At 40.7% G+C, this 25,581-nt stretch overlaps 1 non-coding gene across 1 annotated transcript; it reads right to left on the bottom strand.

Moving 5' to 3' along the window:
- Positions 1–23,576: 23,576 nt before the first annotated feature.
- On the bottom strand, positions 23,577–23,648 carry TRNAP-UGG (transfer RNA proline (anticodon UGG)). The gene has a single exon. It is a non-coding gene; the product is annotated as a tRNA-Pro (tRNA).
- Between the last annotated feature and the right edge of the window lie 1,933 nt (positions 23,649–25,581).

The following is a 25,581-nucleotide window of genomic DNA, read 5'->3' as shown; positions in this document are numbered from 1 at the left end:
GCATCAAGCATAAGTTCTCTAAAGAGGAAAGAAAAGACAACACAAACGAAAGGTCATTTTCCCAAAATGATCACTGAAATTTCAAATTACTTCTGGTATACTCAGTTTATAGCATTTTTCAGTATGAACCCCAAACCAGTGTCTCAGTAGCTGAGGGAAAATTACAAGCTCATTTATCCAAGATATTAAGCTCTAGGGTCCAAGCTTTTGGTTTCCTTTTTTGGATTTTAGTTCATTCTGCTGGCTAGAGACCTAGTCTCTAATTTTAAACCTTGAATACACTAGTTCTTCCAATTGGAAAGTACTTTGAAGCTACTGATGATTTTAATTTTAACATTGTGATTTTTTAATTGAGAAACGATCTCATAAAAAAGGTACAGAACTACTGCTTTTCCCTCCAAATTTCATAACAGAGGTCAGGAGCTGCCACCTCCCCTTGAGAATTTGGCAAAACAGGTCAGGAGCTCCCACCTCCCCCTGGAGATCTGGCAAAACCGATCACTATTTTCCAGGTTTTCTGAGTCACAAAAAGGCCCAAACTTTGTGGCTTATGGTGATCCAGAGCTACCTCTTTAATGTTTCAAATACCCGAATCCGGACCTAAATTGCAGTTTACCTAAAGAGTTACCAGGTATCACTCTTGGCCAAATGATCAAGCAGAAACCTAAGAAAGATTTTCCTTAATCAACCAACCGGTTTTCTAAACAAATATGCTGAACAAAGCTTAAGAAAACATGAGATCGAGAACAAAAAAGAAGCAAAGGCTCATTTTCCAAGAGCAGTCATTCTGTCAGTGTGGAAGGGAAGTCGAGTGGGAACACGTGGGTCCAGAAAATAGGACTTCTCTTTTTGTTAGCTTCTACTCCACAGTCCATGTGTCCTCGAGTTCGACTGGATTGTAGCTCCAGAAACTCTTGACGACTACGCCATTAACTGTTGGAGGGAAAAAACATCACAAAGTTTAGTAAAGCAAAAAGAAAGTTTTATTCGGCATATCATCAAGAAGACAAAAGTTGAGAAGTGGACAAGCATGGTGCCAGAGCTAATGTCTGCCCAAGTCCAAGGAAATACTACAGAGTAAGCAAGAATGGAAAAACAGACAAGGCCGTTTCACAGCCATGTCTGCACAAGTCCAGAGAGTATTACAGAAGAAACAAGAATGGGAAAACAGACAAGCATGCTGCCACAGACATGTCTGTCGGAGTCCAAGGAAGGTTACAGAGTCATCAGTATATATTAACATTACAAATGGCCAAAACCATTGAAAGCTTCACCTTTTCACAGATTGGCTAGAAACTGTCATCCTACATTTTGAATTGTATTTCTTGACAATGATTGGTACAGGTTTCAGTAATGAAAGTCTTCATTGGTCCAACAAATTTCTATTCACTGTACATTAAGAGAAAAAGATAAGAGTGGAAAGTTTTGTGTTCTAGCTTTTGTGAAGGTTCCCTAAAAGATATTTTCCAAGATTATTCTATCTATTGTCTATCTCAGGGCCCAACTGATGTGTCCTTGTGAGTCCTTGTGAGCTTCTGTGAGCCCATCTCCAGCTGGGTCACACTCTCTACTCTCAAGGAGAGGGAATAATGATTCCAGTATTATTTCCTAAATCACTGTCAAAATGGAAAATAGATCCAGGTCCTTTAAGACTTAGGTCTTTTTTGAGTTACAATGAACCGCAATGACCACCCCCCATTTTGTACATGTTATCGTTAATAATATGTCCTAAATACAATGTTGCTTATGTTATCATTCTCATGCGAACCCCACAAAATAAATAAAGATCAAATTTACAAAAATATTGACAATAAAAGGCAGCAGTAATGTAAACTAAAAAAGAAAATAGAGATTGAAATTACTTAAGAATTGACTTGGGACATCAACGTTAGTAGGGGACTACTGAGACAGATAGGGTTAACTGTACTGGCAGCTGAACAAAAGAGGTGCTAAACGATTATCATCTAGTTTGGGTAAACAGGAACCCACCCTGTCAACGTGAGATAAGATTGAAACAACCCATGATTTTCTGTCTCCTTAGTGTGTTCCTAGTCTCCTCATCATTTACAGGCTCCGCATGCATAGAAAAACCAAGCATGCTGTTTAACCTCCATTAGCCCTCCAAAGATGGTCATGTAGCGCTGAAGATCAAGTGGGCTTGCGCTATATCCCATTAAAAGGATGCCAAGGGCTGTCGAGAGGACTCCATCTTGAATATCAGTGGGTTCCATCATAGATTCCAGATGCCTGAGCAACCCAATGAGCATACATCGCCATTCTGAGAAGTGCCCGCCCCTTGAAAGAAGCCCACTAAATATTCATTACCGTCTTGTCTCCACGAACCCATATAAGCCCTAATCTTGCTTTCCTGTTCAAGTCAGTCTTTTGGAGAGGCCTAGATCCCCACTGACTCCTTTTGCTTGACTCAAGCCAAAGAAAGCTTGCTGAAGATAAAGTTTGTATTTGTGTGTATTCTTACTCGGGAAAATACAAGGATCCTTTGTGTCAGATTGGCAATTGGTAGTACAGCTACAAATAAAAGGTGAATGGAGCACAGGTGGTGGCATAATGGTTAAGAGCTATGGCTGCGAACCAAAAGGTGGGCAGTTTGAATCCACCAGGAGCTCCTTGGAAACCCTATAGAGCAGTTCTACTCTGTCCTACAGGGTCCCTAGGAGTCGGAATCAAATCCTTGCCAGCAAACTTTCTTGTTGATGTTTTTTGGATCACAGGTATGCTGTATGCTTCCTTCACAGAAAGATACGCTGCCTCTGTTCCTTCATGGTCAATCTGATCACATCTGCCTTGTAAAAAAAAAAAAAAAAAAAATTTTTTTTTTTTTTTTTTTTTTACAAGGCCGGAAAATTCTAGGGGTTTCTGGTCCACTGATTGCACCTTTTGAAGATTTCTAATGCTTAATGGTTTCAAAACTATCTCTAACATTGTTCATATTTCCTTGAATCAAAGGTCTTTGGGAAGACAGAATTAGATGTTTGTCCTAGCCTTCGAATCTGACCCTCTATCAAGCTGTGATGCCTTTACTTTTCCATTTTCTTCTCCAACACAAATACCCATAGCAGGTACTCAGGGGAGAGACGATCTGGCTTTTAACTCTAACTGGCTCCATGTTGGCTGTGTTTCTGAAGTCAAATATTTATGTTTGAGATTACATTCTATGGACAGATGCAATGCTGTTATTCCATGTATTTGCTTTTTTTTTTTTTTTTTCTGTTATCCACGTGTTCTCTCTAGGCCCTTTAAGCAAACAGTCAATACTGCACAAGGGAGTAAGGAATGGGGAGAAATTAGGGTGCTGTGAGTAGAATCCCAAATTCAAGGCCCAACCTTAGATCCACTGAATCTGTGGTTCAAGCCCTCCAAGCTTACAGATGCTAAAACTTGAGAAGCACTACTCTACATTTGAGAAGGAAATGCTCAGGGCCAGGTGTGTGCTGAGGAGTAAGAATGGATCCTGGGGTGTGCTGTCCATTCTCAAGCCATAGTTGTATTTGACTTACATGGAGAGATTCTCACCTTTTCAACACCTCCATAGTTCAGGTGACTTTGGAGGTCACACAATACATAGCTTACTTTTTCTGGATGAATTCACAAAGAAGCAAATTGATGCTCTCTAGTGAAAATGAGACAGATAGGGTTTACTGTGCCAGTGGCTGAACAAAGCAGCTGTTAAGAGATTACCACCTAGAAGTTGGGTAAACAGAAACCTGCCTTGTCAACATGAGATAAGATTGAAACAAGCCATGAATTACTATCTCCATCTTAGCATTTTTTTCTAGTCCTCTCCTCCTTTGTAGGCTCCACTTGAGAAGAACAAAGTGTGACCACTCTTTAGCCTTCCTTAGCCCTCCAAGGATGGCAATCAAGTGCCCTTGTGGTATGTCCCATAATAAGTCATGTCAAGGGCTGCACAGAGAACTCCATTTTGAATATCAGCAGATTCTATCTTGGATTCCAGATGCTCCTGCAACCTAATTAGCATACACTGCCATTCTGAGAAATACCTGCCCCTTGAAAGACACCCACTTAATATTCATTACTCTATTGTCTCCACCAAACCCCTAAAAGCCCTAGCCTTGCTTCCCTTTTTGAGCCAGTCTTTTGGAAAGGCTTATATCCTTGCTGACTCCTTTTGCTTGACTCAAGCAAAAAAAAGCTTGCTGAGGTTAAAGTTTGTCTTTTGTGTGTATTCTTACTTGGGAAAAGACAAGGACCCTTTGTGTCAGATTGGTGACTGGTAACAAAAAGACCTGCAGTTCTGTCAAGCTATTTGGGTGTCTATTATAGACTGAACTGTGTCCTCCTAAAATATGTGTCATAAATCCCAACCTCTATGCCTGTGCTTACAATCACATTTGGAAATGGGTAGTTTTTGTTGTGTTCATGAGGAAGGATTAGCGTTGGGTGTCTTGAGTCAATCATTTACTAGATATAAAAGGGGCAATTCAGCCAGCAAAGATGGGAGAAGATACACACCATGCCACATGGAGATCTGCAATGAACCAGGAAACAAAGGCTGAAGAGAAAAGGAATTTCCCCCAGAGCTGACAAGAGGAAGCCATCCTCTAGAGCTAGGATCCTGAATTTGAACTTATAGCCTCTGTTTATTAATACTGTTCACTTCTGATATTTCTGTTATAGCAGCACTAGATAAGTAAGACAGCGCAGTGGCCCTCAACTCAAAATCCAAGCTAAAAGAGACTGCAAGTTTCAAAACAGAGACTGTACTCTTTATGAAAAATTTTTATTGTGCTTTAAGTGAAAGTTTACAAGTCAAGTCAGTCTCTCACACAAAAACTTATATACACCTTGCTACATATGCCCAATTGCTCTCTGCCTAAGGCGACAGCCTGCTCCCTCCCTCCACTCTGTCTTTGTGTGTCCATTTCCTGAGACTGTAATCTTGATCTTTGTCCTCACAGAAAGATTTGGAACCCTGGACCCGGCTGCCTCTCCAGACACCACCTTGTGATTAGGCCAATCTTCTGGTCTAGGACCAAGTTGTTAAGCCTATAACATGAGGGAATTGTGATTTAAAATCTTCTTGGCATTAGGTAGGCTTATGGTCTGAAAGACACTGCTTTGTGGCTAATAGACCATTCCTCTTCCTCCCTGGAGGAAATCATGCGACTCCCCACTTTCTTCCTTGCCCTCCCATGTGCATTCTTCTTTCCTAAGCCACTGCTTTATTTCTGTTTGACTCTTGTAAGGGACTCTTGTTTTATGGCAACCTTGGCTTTCCTGATTCTTCACTCTTCCAAGAACCAGATGTAAGCAGTATAGAAGTCCACTGTAAAAGTATAGGTGATCTGTGTTCTAGGGTAAAAACACCACAAGTTTAGTAAAGCAAAAAGAATGTTTTATTTGCCATATATTCAAAGAGACAAAAGTAGGAAATGGACAAGCATGCCGCCAGATCCATGTGTATCCAACTCCAAGGAATATTATAGAATAGACAAAAGCAGAAAAATGGACAAAATGTGCTGCCACAGCCATGTCTGTTCGAGTCCAAGGAATGTTCCACAATGACCAGTACATATGAACATTACCAAATGGGAAAACCAAAAATTCACCCACACTTTGAAATGATTGAACCCACCCTACTCCAACAAATTCTTCATGACAATCTCTTTTACATGCTGTGCGCACAGCTTTTAAATCATTGAAAAGACTTCCAGTCTTTTTTCACTAAAGGAAAGCTAAATAAGACCCATATGCAACCTGTTTTGACTTACCTACAAATTCGACTTACAGACACCGTCAGAAAGTGATCTATTTCATAACCTGGGATGGCCTATAGTCATATTTTACAATCCACTTGCCAATTTCTGTATTTTAATTGGTTTATTTAGACCCTTTACATTCAATGTAATTGTTGATTCTTCCAGAGCTTGCGTTTGGCATTTTGTTTTTTTGTTTTCTGTTTGTACTTTCTCTCTCTTTTTTACTTCTTTTTTGCTGTCTCTTTACAGACGACTTGAACTTTTTAAAAATCCATGTTAATTTATAGAGTTTTTGAGTGTACCTCTTTGCATAGATTTTTTTAGTGCTAAAACAATATACATGTACATCTATATGTATGTATGTATATAGAAATCACAGTGTGTCATCATATTACACGTTCAAATGAAGTGTAGCAAGCTGTCTTAGGCTGGGTTCTCTAGAGAAGCAAGACCAGTCAAGCATGTAAACATACATATATATAGAGAGAGAGGTAGTCATATCAAGGAAATGGCTCATGGGGTTGAACAGGCTGGAATGTCCAACGTCTCTGGGTCAGTGTGGAGACTGCCCCAATTCACGTACCATGGGCTGGCAAACCCAAGATTGGCAGGTCAGACAGTAGGGCTCTTGCTCACAGGCTTTGAAGACTGACAAATCCAAAGATCAGTAGGCAAGATGACAGGTAAGCTGCTAGCTCAAGTTTGAAGAAAGAGAAGTCAGAGGAACAGAAGCCAGCTGCAGGTTCCAGAACAAGCAAAAGCTTAAGATCCTTGCCAAAGAGTCCACCTATACCGGATGCAGACCACACCCTCAAGGAAATCCTTTTTCAACTGATTGGCTACTCACAGCAGATCCCAACATGGAGGTGATCACATATCAAATCTCATCATGGAAGTGATCACATCATCATACAACTGCCAAACTACATCATAACTGCCAAACCACTGAGAATCATGGTCCAGCCGAGTTGACACACAATCTTAATGATCACACAACCTTACCTCCTTTTTTGGGGGGTGGTGGCTTAATCTTCTGCATTTCTATGCTTGCTTTTCTTAATGATGCAACATGTCTACCATGAGTGAGTCACTCCTACTTTTCATTTTCTTTCTAATCCCTCTTCTCTTCCTTCTCCTTCTTCTCTTCCTTTTTTATGCCTTATTCACTGTTTACTGCTCACATCCAAAGGAACAGGATAATTCTCTTGATGAAGTTTGTACATTAGGATATTCATCCATAATGTGATCTAAAATAGTTTGTGACTTCGACCTAAACCTGGAAAAATGGTATACAGGTAATCCAGGAACAAAAGGGAAGTTTTGGGATGAAGGAAAGACTAAGCTGTCTAGGGAGGAAAGATGCCACAGGGCATGGGATAAGACTATTGTTTATTTCTCCCAATTAATTCAGCACTTCCAAGAAACTGAGAATATGTGAAAACCGAGAATATGTAATTGCTTTTCTTTAGGAATTTCTGAATATATAATGCAAATTTTTTAGGAATTTCTGAATATGTAATACATAATATCTTATGAATATGTAATACATAGTTGGTGGTGGGTCACACAAAATCACTTTGGATTGGTTTGTCTTCAATCCACAAGGAAGTTAGAGAAAAATTCTAAGGAAAATACCTGGGAGATTAGCATTTCGATGACACAAGTGTCCCTCCAAGCTATGTTGGCTCTCTTCTCCCTACTTGAAGTAGCTTGGAAACCTCCAAACTTCACCTAAAGACATGAGGAGCACTCTCACATGGAGATTTGGGACCCACAACCCTGGCTCGCCTGCATATCAGGTGATTCTTCTTGTTGGTAGAGTCAACTTGTTAATGCCTATGTTATGAATGGGTTCTAATAAAATATTTTCCTGATGTTAAAAGCTGGCATTTCTGACAAGGGGAGCTCCTCTTTGAGCTTTCAAACTTTGCTCGCTGGAGCAGTACCATGTTATCTTGGAGGCAGAAAATGTGTGAATGAACCAACATATGGTGTTCCCTCTCGTGCTGCAATCTGCTCTCCTTTATTGGAGATTTAGTTCTTGGCTCATATTCTCTACCCAGATGCATCCTTATTATCAGTGACTTAGACCAGTGAGCCCTCGAAGAAATATGTCACTTCTGAGTATCTCACAATCTCACAGTTTATTAATTCTAAGTAATTATGTTCAGAGCTTTCAGGTGATATTTGATTTCTTTTTTGAATGTTGTTAAAGTTTTTTCAATTGCAAAGTTAATAATTTGAAAACAGAAACTGAAAGCTTCCTAGCAACTCTTTCACTTTCAGATTTTGATTACTTTTTAGTGTATTGGTCACGAGGCCTGATGGATAGGCCTCTGATTCCAGATCAGAAGATAGAAGTCCCCAGTCCATACTTGGTCCCTTGTTTATTGTTGGGCAAGAAGTGGAAGCTTCTTGAATTGACTTCCAGTGGTTGGCTCTAGAGTGTTCCTGGAGGGGAGGGGTGGAGTTTAGGTTGTGTCTTCTGGCACAGATCAATAAACAAACCAAAAACTGAAACCAAACCCTTAGCCATTGAGGTTGAGTTGATTCCATAAAGATTAAACCTGTTGCAGTCCAGTGCATTCCCACTCATAGTGATCCTATAGGGCAGAGTAGAACTGCCCCATAGGGTTTCTAAGGCTGTAAATCTTTATGGAAGCCAACTGCCCCATCTTTCTCCATTGGAATGGCTGGTGGGTTGCACCACAAAGCGCCTAAGCACTACACCACCAAGGTTCCTCAAAGATCAGCAGTTAACATTAAAGAAAACTAAAACTAGGCAGAATCTCAAGAAGACCATGAGCAAACCTATGTCCCAATAATTGTCATCATACTAGATTTGGTCAATAGTTTGCATTATGTCAGTGACAGCAAACCACTAGAAGTATTGTATAAAGAGTTGTTATCGACATTATAGTGACCCTGGTTTTCCTGGCTCACAGTCTTGCTCTTGGACTGGTAGATGATGGCCAAGAAAAAGATGTGAGCAATAAAATAGCCCACTGTAAATGATGGAATAAGCTTCTCTGGAGAATTCTAGGTTTCAAATGGCCTGTAATGAAAAGTTAGAAATGTGGTTATTAAGCCTAAAACTGCCTTTGAAATCTGGACCCTCACAGAGTCTGAGGCACATCAACTGCGCTAACCTAGCTCAGGGATTCAACTTTTCCTGACAATTACTGTCAAATACTCCATGGTGAAAACCCTGGTGGCTTAGTGGTTAAGAACTTTGGCTGCTAACCAAAAGGGCAACAGCTCGAATCCATCAGACTCTTCTTGGAAGTTCTGTGTGGCAGTTCTACTTTGTCCTGTAAGGTGGGTAGGAGTAGGAACCAACTCGAGGGCAAAGGGTTTGGCTTTTTGGTTTTATTCTCTAAGTATTCTTTCTGTTATTTGCCTTGCTTTGTAAGCACAATGCACGAATATTTGATAAACTCAAGGCAAAATCTTCAGGCAGATCCCCCTTCTACATTCAACATTGCTCCCTACCACCACCAATGGAATTTCTTTCGGTTCTCTCAGAAGTCCCAAGATCGGAGCTTCTGTGCTGCCAACAAAAACAATCTCATGTATGCCCTCCAAAGTGTGCAGTTTGTCTGTCCTGCGATGCCAAGACCATCTCTGACCTCTCATAGCCAGAGCTGTGCATGAAACGAGCTGGTGTTTTCTGCAGAACAAATGATCTAAGTCCATTTTCCTTAGAGAGAGCCTTCTTACTACTTGTGAACTTCAAGGAAGCACAAGAGAGATGGAAAGCTCAGAAATGATCTATCTCCTTGATGGTCCAGAATCCTTTGCATCCACAGAGACCCAGGTACAAGCCCTCTTCCACCCACTTCTTTTCTTCTTCCTTTTTTTTAACCTGTGCCCCAACCATCTATGTTTCTTCCCAGCATCTGCAGCCCCTCTTTATCAGTGGACATAGCACTTTGCCCCTCCTAGCCATCTTTCCCCTCCCACTTTCTTTGTGTCTACTGCTCCTCTTCCTGGGTGAAGGTTCCCCAGGCTCCTTATTCCCCATTCAAATTTCTATGCCAGTAGTTCTAAACCTATCTGATGGTAAAAATTACCTGGGAACAATTCTAAAGTATATTAATTTATGACCCCATCATATTGCAATGCAATCAGGAACGGGGAAGTGGACCAAGGAATCCATATTTTTATAAAGTTCTCAGGCTATTATTCCCAAGCTTTGGTGCCACTGAAATACACACTATATAGTATGCATGACCCTTATGTCTTTGTGTTTATTATATTACCTTTTAATATCTTTCTGCCCCTGACTTCACAGTTCTAAATTCTAGTAGTCCAAATTCAGGGTGTCAAAAAACTTATTGCCATCAAGTTGATTCTGACTCATAGCTAACTCATAAGAACCGTATAGGACAGAGTAGAACTGCCCCATAGGGTTTCCAAGGCTGTAATCCTTACAGAGGGAACCTTGGTGGCACAGTGGCTGCTTGTTGGAATGGAACAGGAGCTCAGCTAGAGAAAGATGTGGCAGTTTGATTCCATAAATGCTTACAGCCTTGGAAACTCTGTGGGGCAGTTCTAGTCTGTCCTATAGGGTCACTGTGAGTCAGAATTCACTTGACTCCAATGGGGGGATTAATCTTTATGGAAGCAGACTGACACATCTTTCTCCTCACAGTGGCTGATGGCTTCCAACCACCTGACTCCTGGTTAGCAGCTGAGCACTTATCCACTGCAACGGTAGGGCTATGTTTTTATGCAGGCTCTAGGGGAAGATCCTTTTTTGTTTCTTCCAGGTTCTGGTAAATCCAGGTGGCCCTTGGATTGCACCTGCAGTATAACTTCGTGGCCATTTTCGCTCTATGTGTGTCTCTGTCTTGTCCCCTCTTTTATAAGAATACCATTCAAATGGGATTTGAGCCCACACTAACCCAATATGATATTATGTCAAGTTAGCTGATAACATGTTCAAGAAGCTATTTCCAAACAAGGTCACATTCTCAGATATTGGGAGTTAGAGCTTCAAGATATGTTTCTGAGAGGGACACAGCTGAATCCATTGCACAGCTGTATGTATATACCATAGATTATTCAAATAGCTTCCAATGAATGGACATGTGGCTTGTTTTTAGGCTTTTTCTATTATACAATTTAAAAAGATTAGCTACTATCATATTTCATTTTGTATTTTTACCCATGTTTATTTGGAATTGATTGCTAACAAAAGGCTTGCTGAATGGGAGGATAAATGCAAATAATATTTTGCTAGCTGCAGCTGTGTAAGTTTGGAATCTGTGCATATCACATAGTAGAAACTCCATGAAGATATGTTGCAGAAAAAGAACTGGAATGGTTTAATGGAAACACTTCCATGAAAAGTTACTTAGGGCATATCACTTTTGTTTTGGGAGTGAGAATTCTGCAGCCACAACTGCTTTTGATCAGTACAATCAGAACTTACAGTAAGTGGGGTAGAGAATTTCGGGGTAGGGAGGATAGAAAGGAGATTGGTTTTCCATGGAGAGGAAAAAAAGCAAGGTCCCACTAGGACTCGAACCCATTATCTATTATTTACAAGACTTTTAACCAACCAAGCTATAGAGCTTTTACAAACGTGAGGCTTAATGCTGTTTTTTTTTTTTTTTTTTTTTTCTGATTAGGCGAAATATTCTTGGTGCAAAACCTACAGGTTCCAGACCAGTTTGCGGTGAGAATGTGGACAAACAACAAGCAGACGTTTTGCTTATTCACACGTGCTGTAGAACTAATAACGCATTAAGAGTTTTGAGCTGTTTGAGTGTCAGCGCCAATAATGCAATTAGTCCAAGGGTAACCCTCAGCAAGTGTGGAGGCAGCCCAATCGTTCCAAATGGGATGCACTTTTCTAAAAACAAACTTCGCTGTTACGTGGCTCATCTTTTATAACTTAGATTCTTCGTTCGGACGCCCTAATGAGGGTCTCTAACAAAGGAATTTCACTGAGTCTCTCCTTGACAAGTGATCGTCACTTGCACTCACAGCAAGCAGTGATTTGGAGGGGACGGAACGGAAGAGAAGAGAAGGCTGGCAGGATTGAATTCAGCTGCTGAGGCTCCCTCAAAACCATACCCAGGGAGTGCAGTCATAAAACAACAAAAAAAAAAAACGTAGCTCCTTAAAATCCCGGAATGCCAAAAGGGAGCGCTATAATGACTCAAATCAGAAAACCAGAGGTGTAGAGCCTCTTGGGGGAAGGGGCAGGAGAAGGGAGGCCGGCTGGCTGTGCCCTACTCACTCAAGGCTGGTTTCAAGCGCAGTAGGTCATCCGCTCGCAAACAATTTAACTTCTTCTGGTCTCTAACCTGGCCCTTGCACCCTGCCGGCGGTTGCATCCCCGGGACGCTCAGAAGGCGGGGTGGATAGCTGTGAATAAGACCGCAGCACTGCTCCCCGGAGAATGTCCGGCATGGGACTGTAGAAGAGCGGTGGAAGTCGATGTGAAGCTACAGAGCCCCTGGCCCCTAGGACGGACACGCCTGGACTGAAAAGCCTGAGGGGATCAGCCGGGTAGGCCGACAGGAGAGGGAAGATCCAAAAACCTCGACCAGATCGCTTTGGTGGGGTGAGAGCTGGCGGGATGTGTCCTCTCAGGGTTTGGGGACGACACCAAGGAATGGGTCATTTGCAAACTGACGCCGGCTCTGGGAAATAAGACCGTCCACACATGCAGAAAAAACTGGGAGATCTATTTCCACAACAAGGAAGCTCTCTCACAAACGGACACATTTACGCACAACACACAGAACCATGACTCGATTTCCAGGTGGGTGATGCGGGAGCTCCTCTGTTCCCGGGTTGCGAACATAAGGAATAACTTCCTGATGCCCACCCCTGACCCCCAGACGCAGCTGAGGAGAGGCTTCGCCTCCGCCTGGTCACAATAAACTCACAGTATTTGCGTATTCGTATGGAAATAAACATTAACTGTTTTCCCATTTCTACTCCAAAGCAAGAAGCCCTTCACCACGCTAATTTGCTCAGTAATCCTCTGCTCCCCTTCCCAGTGCCATTGAAAAGCAAGACAGGAAAAGATGGACTGAAAGAGGAGACAAAGAACTAACGTGCTCCATCACTTCATTTGGAATTTCCTTAGTTTTCTGAGTAGTGTTTGGAGTGTGGGACAGCCTGAGGTTACCAACCAGAGAAGTGTCTTACTTTCCCTTCTTCGCACTCCTCCTCTACTAACCCATCAACGGTCTCCAAAAATTGGATCACATTTTTCAGACACGGATGGCAATAGACCTTATGTAATTTCAGATTTGTCCGTAGATAATAGTGAAGAGGATTTGTACTTATAAACGTAGGAGTCGTATAAATAATACTTCCGTGCGTAAGTAAAATGGCATCCCCAGGCAGCGGGAATAGCTCGGTCGGAAGATCGTTAGACTGAAGATCTAAAGGTCCCTGGAGCAATCTCCGGTTTTAGCAGTTTTGTTTCCCTTTACATAATTATTATCATAAAGCTTTTTTAATATAACAGTTGCATTCCAAGACTTTAGGAGTGTAGTAGAACTGAGAGTAAATAAAGTTTAGCAAAAACTTCTCCGGAAGGAGGGCGTAGCTTACTGGTAGAACGCGTGCTTCGCATGTAAGAGGTGTAGAGATCCATCCCCAGCACCTTCAGAGTTTTCCTCTATTTCAACACGGTTTAAACTCATTCTTTAAGGAATTGAGCCCCGGGGTCGTCCAGGAGTTGAGAACTTGGCTATCAACCAAAAAGCCACAGGCAGATTCTCAGAAACACTATGGAGCAGTTCTATCCTGTCATACTGTCACTATGCGATGGAATCCACTCCATGGCAACCGTTTTATAGTGCTCCCTCGCCGGAAGGAATGCAGATGTAGTTCTCCTAATATTTTCAATACCATTCCTACACACATAGAAAGTAAAAACATAACCCGCTGCATTCTTTCAATGCTCTTCCATTCACAGGCCGTGAGCCTCTACATCCCTTAAGGAGACTGTGACAACGGAAGGAAAATGTTAAGGGGAGAAATGAAGAGCGTGGTCCCAAATCAATCACTTGCAAAATCCGGACGCAAAAGCCTGCACATTAACTGGTGGTTCACCCTGGCTCTCATTTGTACTGTTATTAAAAAGACAGAAAGGCAGAAAAAGAGATGGGGAAAGGCTTCTGCAGACAGTTTTCTTTAGTGCATTGTGTTTTCTGGGTCAAAGGATGGAGCAAAAGCAGAAAAGCCTATCTTAATGCCCACCGATTTCTCTATGGGAGCTTGGCCCAAAATTCAGCGATGGACGGCTGTAGGTCCCTAGTCTTTTTAGATGAGCACTTGGCTAGGGCTCTGGGCAAGGTAACGCAGTCAGGGAATTAGAAGCTTTCCTAATAGGAAAGGAGAAGAAATAACTAGAATCAACACATTCTCAGCCGATATTCCATAATATCAGTGTTCCTTTACTACTTCACTAACTCCATTTTCCTCCTTAATTTAAATCTTTAAATAAAATATTTACTGGAAACCTGAGTTAACAACAAAAGGAGGTAGACCCATGTGAAGAAGCAGGGAAAAGCTTTTCCGTCAAAATGGGAAATAGATACAGGCAGTATCCCACTTACACCATATTTGAGTTACAATGAACCGCACTTACCATTCGCATTTTTTGTACATCTTGTCGTTCTTAATATGCCCTACATACAATGTTGTTTATGTTATTATTCTCATGCCAACCATGCAAAATAAAGGATGAACTTATAAAAATATTGACAATTAAAGGCAACATTAATGAAAACTAAGAAAAGCAAAAAAAAAAAAAGATACTCAACTTACGTAAGAATTGACTTAGGACACCACCGTTAGTGGGGCACTACTACAAATAATTTTGCTGATGTGGCATGACTCAAAATCAGAAAAAACAGCGGCAAACATCCATTGATAATCAGAACCTGGAATGTATGAAGTATGAATCTAGGAAAATGGGAAATGGTCAAAAATGAAATGGAACGAATAAACATTGATATCCTAGGCATTAGTGAGCTGAAATGGACTGATATTGGCCATTTTGAATCAGACAATCCTATAGTCTCCTATGCTGGGAATGACAACTTGAAGAGGAATGGCGTTGCATTCATCATCAAAAAGAACATTTTAAGATCTGTCTGGAAGTACAATGCTGTCAATGATAGGATACTATCCATACACCTACAAGGAAGACAAATTAATATGACTATTATTCAAATTTATCCACCAAACACTAGGGCCAAAGATGAAGAAATAGAAGATTTTTATCAGCTGCTACAGTCTGAAATTGATCGAACATGCAATCAAGATGCACTGATAATTACTGGCAATAGGAATTTGAAAGTTGGAAACAAAAAAGGATCAGTAGTTGGAAAATATGGCCCTGGTGATACAAACAATGCCAGAGAGCAAATAATAGATTTTACAAGACCAACAAATTCTTCATTGCAAATACCTTCTTTCACCAACATAAATAGCGACTATACACATGGACCTTGCTGAATGGGACACACAGATATCAAACTGACTACATCTGTGGAAAGAGATGATGGAAAAGCTCAATGTCATCAGTCAGAACAAGGCCAGGGGCCAAGAACCATCAATTGCTCATATAAAAGTTAAAGCTGAAACTGAAGAAAATCAGAGCAAGTCCACGAGAGCCAAAATATGACCTTGAGTATATCCCACCTGAATTTAAAGACCATCTGAAGAATAGATTTGACACATTGAACACTGGTGACCAAAGACTGGACGAGTTGTGGAATGAGATCAAGGACATCATACATGAAGAAAGCAAGAGGTCATTGAAAAGACAAGAAAGAAAGAAAAGAGCAAGAAGGATGTCAGAGGAGACTCTGAAACTTGCTCTTGAATGTCGAGCAGCTAAAGCAAAAGGAAGAATTGATGAAGTGAAAGAACTGAACAGAAGATTTCAAAGGGCCTCTCGAGAAGACAAAGTAAAGTATTATAATGACATGTGCAAAGAGCTGGAGATGGAAAACCAAAAGGGAAGAACACGCTCCGCCTTTCTCAAGCTGAAAGAACTGAAGAAAAAATTGAAGCCTCAAGTTGCAATAGTGAAGGATTCTATGGGGAAAATATTAAATGAAGCAGGAAGCATCAAAAGACGATAGAAGGAATACACAGAGTCATTTTACCACAAAGAATTAGTCGATGTTCAACCATTTCAAGGGGTAGCATATGATCAGGAACCAATGGTACTGAAGGAAGATGTCCAAGCTGCTTTGAAGGCATTGGCGAAAAACAAGGCTCCAGGAGTTGATGGAATATCAATTGAGATGTTTCAACAAACAGGTGCAGTGCTGAAGTGCTCACTCATCTATGCCAAGAAATATGGAAGACAGCTTCCTGGCCAACTGACTGGAAGAGATCCATATTTATGCCTATTCCCAAGAAAGGTGATCCAACTGAATGTGGAAATTTTATCCTTAATATCACACGCAAGCAAAATTTTGCTGAAGAGCATTCAAAAACAGCCTCAGCAGTATATCGACAAGGAACAGCCAGAAACCCAGGATGGTTTCAGAAGAGGATGTGGAACCAGGGATACCATTGCTGATGTCAGATGGATCCTGGCTGAAAGCAGAGAAGACCAGAAGGGTGTTTACCTGTGTTTTATTGACTATGCAAAGGCATCCGACTGTGCGGATCGTAACAAATTATGGTTAACATTGAGAAGAATGGGAATTCCAGAACACTTAACTGTGCTCATGAGGAACCTTTACATAGATCAAGAGGCGGTTGTTCGGGCAGAACAAGGGGATGTTGATTGGTTTAAAGTCAGGAAAGGTATGCGTCAGGGTTTTATCTTTTCACCATACCTATTCAATCTGTATGCAAGCAAATAATATGAGAATCTGGACTATATGAAGAAGAACGGGGCATCAGGATTGGAGGAAGACTCATTAACAACCGGCATTATGCAGATGGCAGGACCTTGCTTGCTGAAAGTGAAGAGGACTTGAAGCACTTATTAATGAAGATCAAAGACCACAGCCTTCAGTTTGGATTGCACCTCAACATAAAACAAAAATCCTCACAACTGGACCAATGAGCAACATCATGATAAATGGAGAAAAGAATGAAGTTGTCAAGGATTTCATTTCACTTGGATCCACAGTCAACAGCCACGGAAGCAGCAGTCAAGAAATCAAAAGACACATTACGTTGGGTAAATCTTCTCCAAAGGACCTCTTTAAAGTGTTGAAAAGCAAAGATGTCACCTTGAAGACTAAGGTGCACCTGACTCACGCCATGGTATTTTCAATCGCATCATATGCATGTGAAAGCTGAACAATGAAGAAGAAAGACCAAAGAAGAATTCATGCCTTTGAATTGTGGTGTTGGTGAAGAATATTAATGTACCATGGACTGCCAGAAGCGAGAATAAATCTGTCTTGAAAGAAGTACAACCAGCATGCTCTTTAGATGCAAGGATGGCGAGACTGCGTCTTACATACTTTGGACATGTTGTCAGGAGGGATCAGTCTCTGGAGAAGGACACCATGCTTGGCAAAGTACAGGATCATTGGAAAAGAGGAAGACCCTCGACGAGGTGGATTGACACAGTGGCTGCAACAACGGGTTCAAGCATAACAACAATTGTAAGGACGGGGCAGGACTGGGCAGTGTTTCGCTTTGTTGTGTATAGGGTCGCTATGAGTCAGAACCGACTGGACAGCACCTAACAACAACAACAACTACAGATAAAAGGTGACTGGATCACAGGTATGATGAAAGCTTCCTTTGTAAAGAACAGTCTCTGTCTCTGTTCCTTCATGGTCAATCTTATCACATCTGCTTCTTATGACCAGTAAACTTCTAGGAATTTCCATTCCACTGCTGGTAAATTTCTAATGCTTTATGGTTTCAAAAATGTCTCTATCTCTGTACGTATTCCTGTTGAATCAAAGTATCTTTGGGAAGACACAGAATTTGATGTTTGCTCCCAGCACTCCCATCTGGGATGTCATTTCTTCTCAATTTTCTTCTCTGATGTAATTATCCATAGCAGGTCGTCAGGAGAGAGATTGTCTGGATTCCAAGTCTGATTAGCCTCAGGTTGGTTGTATTCATGGGGTCAATTATTTATTTGTTTTAGGACCCATTTTATCAACAGAGGTAATGTGGTCATTTCATGTGTTAGCTCTTTTTCCTGTTATCCACTTGTTCTCTCCAGGCACTTTAAGAACATGGTAGGAAAAATTGAAAGGGTCATGTGGGGACAGTAATACTGGCTTCAAAAAATGAGCTAGGAAGCATTCCCTCCCCTTCTATTTTCTGGAAATGATTGTGTATAGTTTGGGTTAATTCTTTAAATATTTGTTGGAATATTCTAATTAATCTTCCTGGACCTGGTGATTTTTGGGTGGCAGGGAGGGGTAGAGGACTTTTAAAATTAGAAAATTAAATATCCTCAATACAATGGTATTCAAAATACATATACATTTTGGGTAAGCAGTGGCCATTTGAGTTTTGTGAGCAATTGGTCCGTTTCAATTAAGTTGTCAAATTTATGTGTGTAGCATAGACTATTTCCTTATTATTCATTTGTTGTCTGTAGAGCCTATAATGATATCCCCTGTTTCATTCCTGATTCTGATACTTTGTGTTTTCCTTTTTCTTCTTTTTTTTTTTTTTTTTGGTTTGTTTGTTTTTGTCAATCTAGAGGTTTGTTAATTTTATTCATCTTTTCAAAGAACCTACTTATTCTTTCACTGCTTTTCTCCATTTTGTTTACTTTCAATTTATTTCTGCTCTTATTTTTAGCATTTCTTTACTTCTACTTGATTTGAGTTTACTTTGCTCTTCTCTCTTTTTTTTTAGGTTCTTCAAGTGAGAGTTCACGTAATTGACACGAGGCTTTTTTCTTTTCTTCCGTATGAATTTAGTGGTATAAAATTCTTTCTCAGTACTGCTTTAGTGTGTCCTACAAATTTTGACATGTTGTATTTTCATTTTATATCCTTGAGACTTTCTCTTTAACCTATAGATTATATAAAAGTGTGTGGATTAGTTTCCAACTTGGAAAATTTGTTTTCTGTTTCTGTGACTGATTTTTAGTTTGATTCCGTTGTGGTCAGAGAACCCACTTTGTATGATTCAATTCTTTTAAATTTGTTCAGGTTTGTTTGAGGGTCTGGAGTATATGCTGTATCTTGATTCATGCTCCATGGGGACTTGAAAAGAATGTGTATTCTGCTCTTTTTGGTGAAGTGCTATATAAATGTTGACTAAGTCTGTTGGCAGATGCAGTTTTTTAGTCCTTGTATATCTTTGCTGATTTTCTGTTTAGTTGCTTTTCAATAATTTAGAGACAGTGTTGAAGTCTCCAATGATAATTGTGGATTTGTCTACATCTCCTTTCAATTCGATCAGTTTTTTCTTTACATATTTTGCACCTCTGCTGTTTGGTGCCTACATATTTAACACTGCTAAGTCTCAACTTACCTTAGTGTTACAATGAAACAGAGAACTGGATTTTTTTCCCACTTATCATTAGTAATAGGTAATAGAGTGTATAATTTGTTTCTGTCATCACATCTGTAAGTTTGTGTGTAATTTTTCCAACCTCCCAAGATAAATGAAGCTTGGATTTATACAAATATTTATAATAAAAGGCAATAATACTGAAAACTAAAGAGAAGAAATGAGATATTTGACTTATAGCAGAATCAATGTAGGAAGGAGTCATTAGAATGGAACCTCCTTGTAATTTGATGACTTCCTGTTGCTTTGGTGGGTTGATCCTTTTATCATTAATTGATGTCTCTCTCTGTCCCTGTTAATTTTTTGTCCTGAAGTTTTCATTATTTGATATAAATATAGCCACTCGTGTTTTCTTTTGATTAATGTTTGCAAGATATATCTTTTTAAAATTCTCTTTAATTTCTCCATAACTATATAAGTATATATATATATAAAATGAGTTAATTGTAGATACCTTATACAGGCAGTCCCCCAGTTACAAATGTCTGACTTCGAGACAACTCCTTTTGCCCTTTAGTGTTACATAACTTTGCCCTCACTTTGAAATGATTGAGTCAACCCTACTCCAACAAATTCTTCATCACAATCACTTTTTCATGCTGCATGTACAGCTTTTAAATCATTGAAGAGGCTTCCAGCCTTTTCTTGCACTAAAGGAAGACTAAGAAATGTATGCATTTGTTTTGAATTTTGTAGAAGTTAAAAAAAATTTATTGTGCTTTAAGAGAAAGTTTACAAATCAAGTCAGTCTCTCATACAAAAATTTATATACACCTTGCTATATACTCCTAGTTGCTCTCTCCTTAATGAGACAGCAAACTCCTTCTCTCTACCCTGTATTACCATGTCCATCCAGCCAGCTTCTCTCCTCCTCTTCCTTCTCATCTCCCCTCCAGACAGGAGCTGCCCACATAGTCTCATGGGTCTACTTGATCCAGGAAGCTCACTCCCCACCAGTATCATTTTCTGTCTTATACTCCAGTCCAATCCCCGTCTGAAGAGTTGGCTTTGGGAATGGCTCCTGTCTTGGGCTAACAGAAGGTCTGGGGACCATGAGCTTTGGGGTCCTCCTAGTCACAGTCAGACCATTAAGTCTGGTCTTTTTACTAGAATTTGAGGTATGCATCCCACTGCTCTCTTGCATCTTCAGGGACTCTCTGTTGTGTTCCCTGTCACAGAAGTCATTGGTTGTAGCTGGATACCATCTAGTTCTTCTAGTCTCAGGCTGTTGTTTCTCTAAGATTTGAACTAAAGACTAAAACTCACATTCTGTTTTCTTCAGATTTCTGTAGAGCAAAAAGTGAGATGAGAGGAGTGAAGAAGCAGAGTTCCTAAGAGAGGTAACTAGGGTGAAATGAAGCCCTTCTGTGTAAGAAAAATAATTAAGAATACCTGAACAGAGACTTGAAACCTGGACCCTCAGATTGAAAGCCCACTGCTCTACCAACTGAGCTACCCAAACCTATGTAGTGTTTCCTGAGCATCTCTTTTAGGCTTCTTTATGGCAGTTGCAATGTTCTAGCTGCTCTTTGGTAATCCTGTGGGGCCTTTCTTCTCTGTCCTACTGGTTCTCTATGAATTGGAATGGACTTGATGGCAACAGGTTCATTTTTTTGGTTGTATGTTGCCAACTGGTTTCATATTTCATGTGTTCAGATAGTTTTCCTTGAATTCTCTTTGTTGGCAAGAATATTTTGTTTGAAAGAGGTAGTGTCATCCATTGGATCATTTCTCTTCCTTCTGTCTTTGCCTTGTATCTCTGTAAATTTTAACAACCAGAGCAGGACCCCAAGACAGAGCACTGCCATGTTTCTGATGGCACGGATAGATGTGGAGGTCTTCAATACTTGCCAAATGTTGTGAATTTATCCCTTTGCTCCTTATTTCCCCACTTGCACCTATTTTTCTTGAAGCAACACGAATGCTACTCTTTTTCGTAGCTCTCTGCATTGTCTTGTACATCTTTCTTGCAGCATTGGGAAACAGGAGAAAAGAGCTGGAGAGAATTTGAAGATGTATGAGAATGTATCAAAATGATGGGTTTGCAAAGGAACCTGGATTTAATCTTCTCCATCTCTGTGCTTATCTTTCTTAAGCATGTACCATGTTCACCAATGTGAGCCACTCCTTCTTCTTAGTTTCTTTCTCCTCCTTCGTCATATCTTTATTCACTGTTTGCCGCCACATCCAAAGGAAGAGGATAATTATCTTTATGAATTAATGTACATTAGGACATATCATCCAGAGTATGATTCAAGATACTTCATAAGTCTTGAGCGAAACCTGGAGAAAATACTGTACAGTCAATCTGGGAATGAATAGGGAAGTTTTGCTGTGAAGGAAAGACTAACCTCTCTGGGGAGGAAAGACAGAATAGTTCCTCTGGGAAAAGAGTGTTGTTTATTTCTAAAAAAAAACTCAGCACTTCCAAGAAACAAAGGCTATGTGAAAACTGAGACAATTTGTAATTGTTGTACTTTCAGAATTTGTGGATTTCGCTTTTCTCCTATCCTACCAATATATCAGGCATAAGCGGGGGTGGGTCATACAAAATTGCCTTGGATTCATTTGTGAATCAATACCAAGAGAACATAGGGATGACTTTAAAGCAAAATACCTGAGGGGTTACGATTTCAATGAGAGAAGTGCCCCTCCAAGGTATTTTGGCCCACTTCTCCCACTTGAAATAACTTGGAAACCACCAAATTACCCATCAGACCTCTGGACCACTTACCAAGGGAGGTTTGGGACCTACTCCCTAGGTGCATGTGATTCTTCTACTTGTTGATAGAGGATGAAATTGTTAAAAATTATGTTATGAACAGATTAAAATAAAATCTTTTCCTGGCATAAAAAACCGGCATTTCTGGCAGGAGGTGCTCTTGTTTGAGCTTCCAGACCTTTCTCCTCAAAGCAAGGCCATCTTATCTCTGAGACAGGAAAGGTCTGAATGTACGAAATTTTGGAGGCTCCTCTCCTCTTGCTGCCATCTGCACCCTTTTATTGAAGAGTTTTCTTCTTGACTCTTATTTCTCCACCCAAAAGCATCATTATTATCAGTGTCTTAGAGGAGTGCCCTTGAAAAAATAGGTCATTTCTGATCATTGCACAGTGTATTAATTCTATGTAATTGTTTTCAGCGGTTTCAACTGCTACTTGATTCCTTTTTGAATGTTGTTGAGTTTTCTCCCAATTTCCAAGTTAAACATTTGAAAACAGAAACTGAATGCTCTCTGGTAACACTTTCCCTTCAGATTTGGACTACTTCTTTAGTGTATTGGTCCCGTGGCCAGACGGAAAAGGCCTCTGATTCCGGGTCAGGTGATTGAAAGCTGGAGCCCCTTCTTGGTGCCTTATTTCTCCTATGGCAAAAAGTAGAAGCTTCTTGAATTGGCTTCCAATGGAGAGTGTTTATTTTAGGAAACAAAAGCAATTGAGATGCATCTGTCTATTCTTACCCTTCTCAGCCCTCTCTCTCCTCACCCCCCTACATAGTCCTTTGGCTGCATCTCCCTCAGAAATCTTGGTGTGCTGTGAAATGAACATGTTATGTGACTTTATTTGAAGTTCTAAAGACAAGAAACTGGAATTCTGTAGGCGAATGTAAGAAATGTAGAAGGGAAGGAATTTGAATTAGGTACTTGCCACTTCTCATGGCATTTTATTTCAGCTAGGTGTAGGTGCAATGTGGGATGTTTTCTACAAGAGGGTGTTTCAAAACCTGCAATGAAAGTCGTTTCACGATGAACCAGATTGACGAGCCTGAAAAAACCCAGAGTCGCACAAGAAAACTTTTAAAATATTAAGGCTAATCTCCTCTCGAACTGAACCACTGTGGCCGCTGGTAGAGTCGGTCGCTCGAATGTGGATATCCTACTCAGTGTTGGTGTTAAGTGCCTCCGCGTTTCTTGGTCGCTGTAGTTTGGTTGTTGAAGGTCGTCTAATCACGCATCCACCACTGACTGCTTTGTCAAAAATCCTAAGAAAGGGCCATTTTAACCCACTGCGATTGAGTCAATTCCGACTCGTAACGTCCCTATAGGACAGAGCAGAACTGCGCTATAGGGTTTCCAAAGAGAGGCTGGTGGACTCAAACTGTTAATCTTGTGGTTAGTAGCTGAGTTCTTAATCACTGTCGGCTAAACCAAAAAACCAAACCCATTGCCGTCGAGTCGCTTCCGACTCATAGCGACTCTACTGGACAGAGTAGAACTGCCACTTAGGGCTTCCAAGGAACACCTGGTAGATTTGAACTGCTGACCACTTGGTTAGCAGCCTTGGCTCTTAAGCCCTAGACCACCAGGGTTTCCAATAATGAATAGAAGAAAACAGGGGCTCGTCCGGGGTTTGAACCCGGGACCTCTCACACCCAAAGCGAGAATCATACCACTAGACCAACGAGCCACCACCTTAGACTCTTTATACGGGCAGGAGAAAGAGCTTTAAGGTTTCCTCTAGTCTGACTGAGCAGGTAGGACTGCTTAGATGATTAAAAGAACTAAAAAATTTACGTCGGGCCATTTAGTTTTCTCCTTTCTCTCCGTCCTTCTTTTTCTACCCTGATATTCCATGATATGCTAACTAAAACGCAGTATTTATGGACTAGTTGTTCTGGCAAAATCCCTCTTGCTTTGGGATAAGGACTGGTTCCTTTTCTTTCCCTTCCTTCTTGTCTTTCTTTTGCAGACGCCCTGCCCTGGCAGATACTAAGACCCAGGAAGCAGAAATGGGAGAACACTAAAAGCAATCAGTTGGACCATCAGCTTCCTTTTCTTGTGAGAAGGGCAAACATAATAAAAGACATGAGACGATGAGGGTTGCTAAAAAGTGAAGAGAAGGTGCCAGGGATTGAAGCAGAAAACCCATGAGTGAGAAGCATGCTCTCTACGACTAAGCTACACCACCGGATGGCTGACTAGCTTGGTGATGACTCTTATTTTCATAAGAGCAAACTGATATTTTTTCTGTGGGGCTTCTCCAAAAAAAGCAAAAAATAAAAACCCTAAGAGTTGCCTAGAAAGAGGCCATTGGGTTAAATGCCACCCTTTCTGAAAGCATTCATGTGGATACTGTCTAGCGCTGTCACAATGAGAAGGTTAACTGGATTGTAGTCTGAATAACCGTTTCTGGTTCTAGGATCTTCCCACTCTGGTAGTCGACTCCAAGGTACACTAGCCAACACATACTTTAAATGAAAGTTACTTGCCTTCACCAGGGAAGTCCCCGGAGGATCACACCGCTCCAACATATATCACATGGAAAATGACTCCAAATTGAGGTCTTCTTAGACCACCAGCAGCCACCGGGTTTAGTGAAACTGGCTAATTGAACTTCACTTCTAGTTGGATCAGTGCCCTGCCAACATCCCTTTTCCAACTGACTCTCATTGCTTCTGTCAAGTCACACCTTCTGAGCTTGTCCCCTTAGTTCTGGGTTCAGAACTCCGTCTCCATCCCTCACTTTACAATCATTCCCACAAAACATTTTAGGGGTGGGAGAAACTTCAACACTCCATCAGTTTTAAATGAACTAACTTTTTTTCCAGACTGGAGGAATCTACAGGTAAAAGCGGAGTCAGGATGGCAGAGCAGCGACGGTACAAAGCTGTCGGACTCTTTTCCCCTGAGAACCCACTGACATAATGGTAAAGCTTGCTGTGGATATAGATGTTTGAAAGAATACAGTCAAAGAGCCCTGGAAATCATCAAAATGTGCCACTGGTGAACTGGAAAATAAGAGGAAATCCTGGATAATACAAAACAGAAAGGGTTGAGTTGCTGAGGAAAGAGCTGAAGTCAGATCTGTTCTCTCACTGGGATGCTTTCAGCTTAGTTGTGTATGGCCAATGATCTCTACTTTGAGTCCAAAGCCTCTTTATCCAAGATGGTTCATATGATATTGAGGAAAGTGTTCCAGGCAGGTCTTTACTTAAAGACTTAAAATACTGAAATACTGGTAATAAAGATCAAACAACTCCCCAGAAGCCTGGACTGTGCTCCAAGACTTCTGGGCATTTTATTATTAAATATCCCCCTGTCCATTAACCTCATTATTCAATCCAGAATGCTCCTTCTTGTTTTCCCAAGGACCTTGCCCACTTTGAAATAAAAAATGGTACATGTCTAGCCTAAAAGTTTCCTTTTTGCAAAAGCAGTATTTCTAGGATTTTGTGTATTTCATGTGACTTCTTCTGAACTACTGTACCAACTGTACGTTCTTTCTTTTATCACAAAATTTTAAACAGTATATAAGCCAAAAAAAAAAAAAAGGCTTTGTGATAATAGCAGCAATTTCTCTAGAAATGACAGCCCATTTGCAAACAATCTCTCGCTCCCTC

The sequence above is a fragment of the Elephas maximus genome, chromosome 1 (assembly GCF_024166365.1).
Source record: "Elephas maximus indicus isolate mEleMax1 chromosome 1, mEleMax1 primary haplotype, whole genome shotgun sequence".
NCBI classification, from domain to species: Eukaryota; Metazoa; Chordata; class Mammalia; order Proboscidea; family Elephantidae; genus Elephas; species Elephas maximus.
This window is presented reverse-complemented; position numbering and strand designations above follow the sequence as displayed.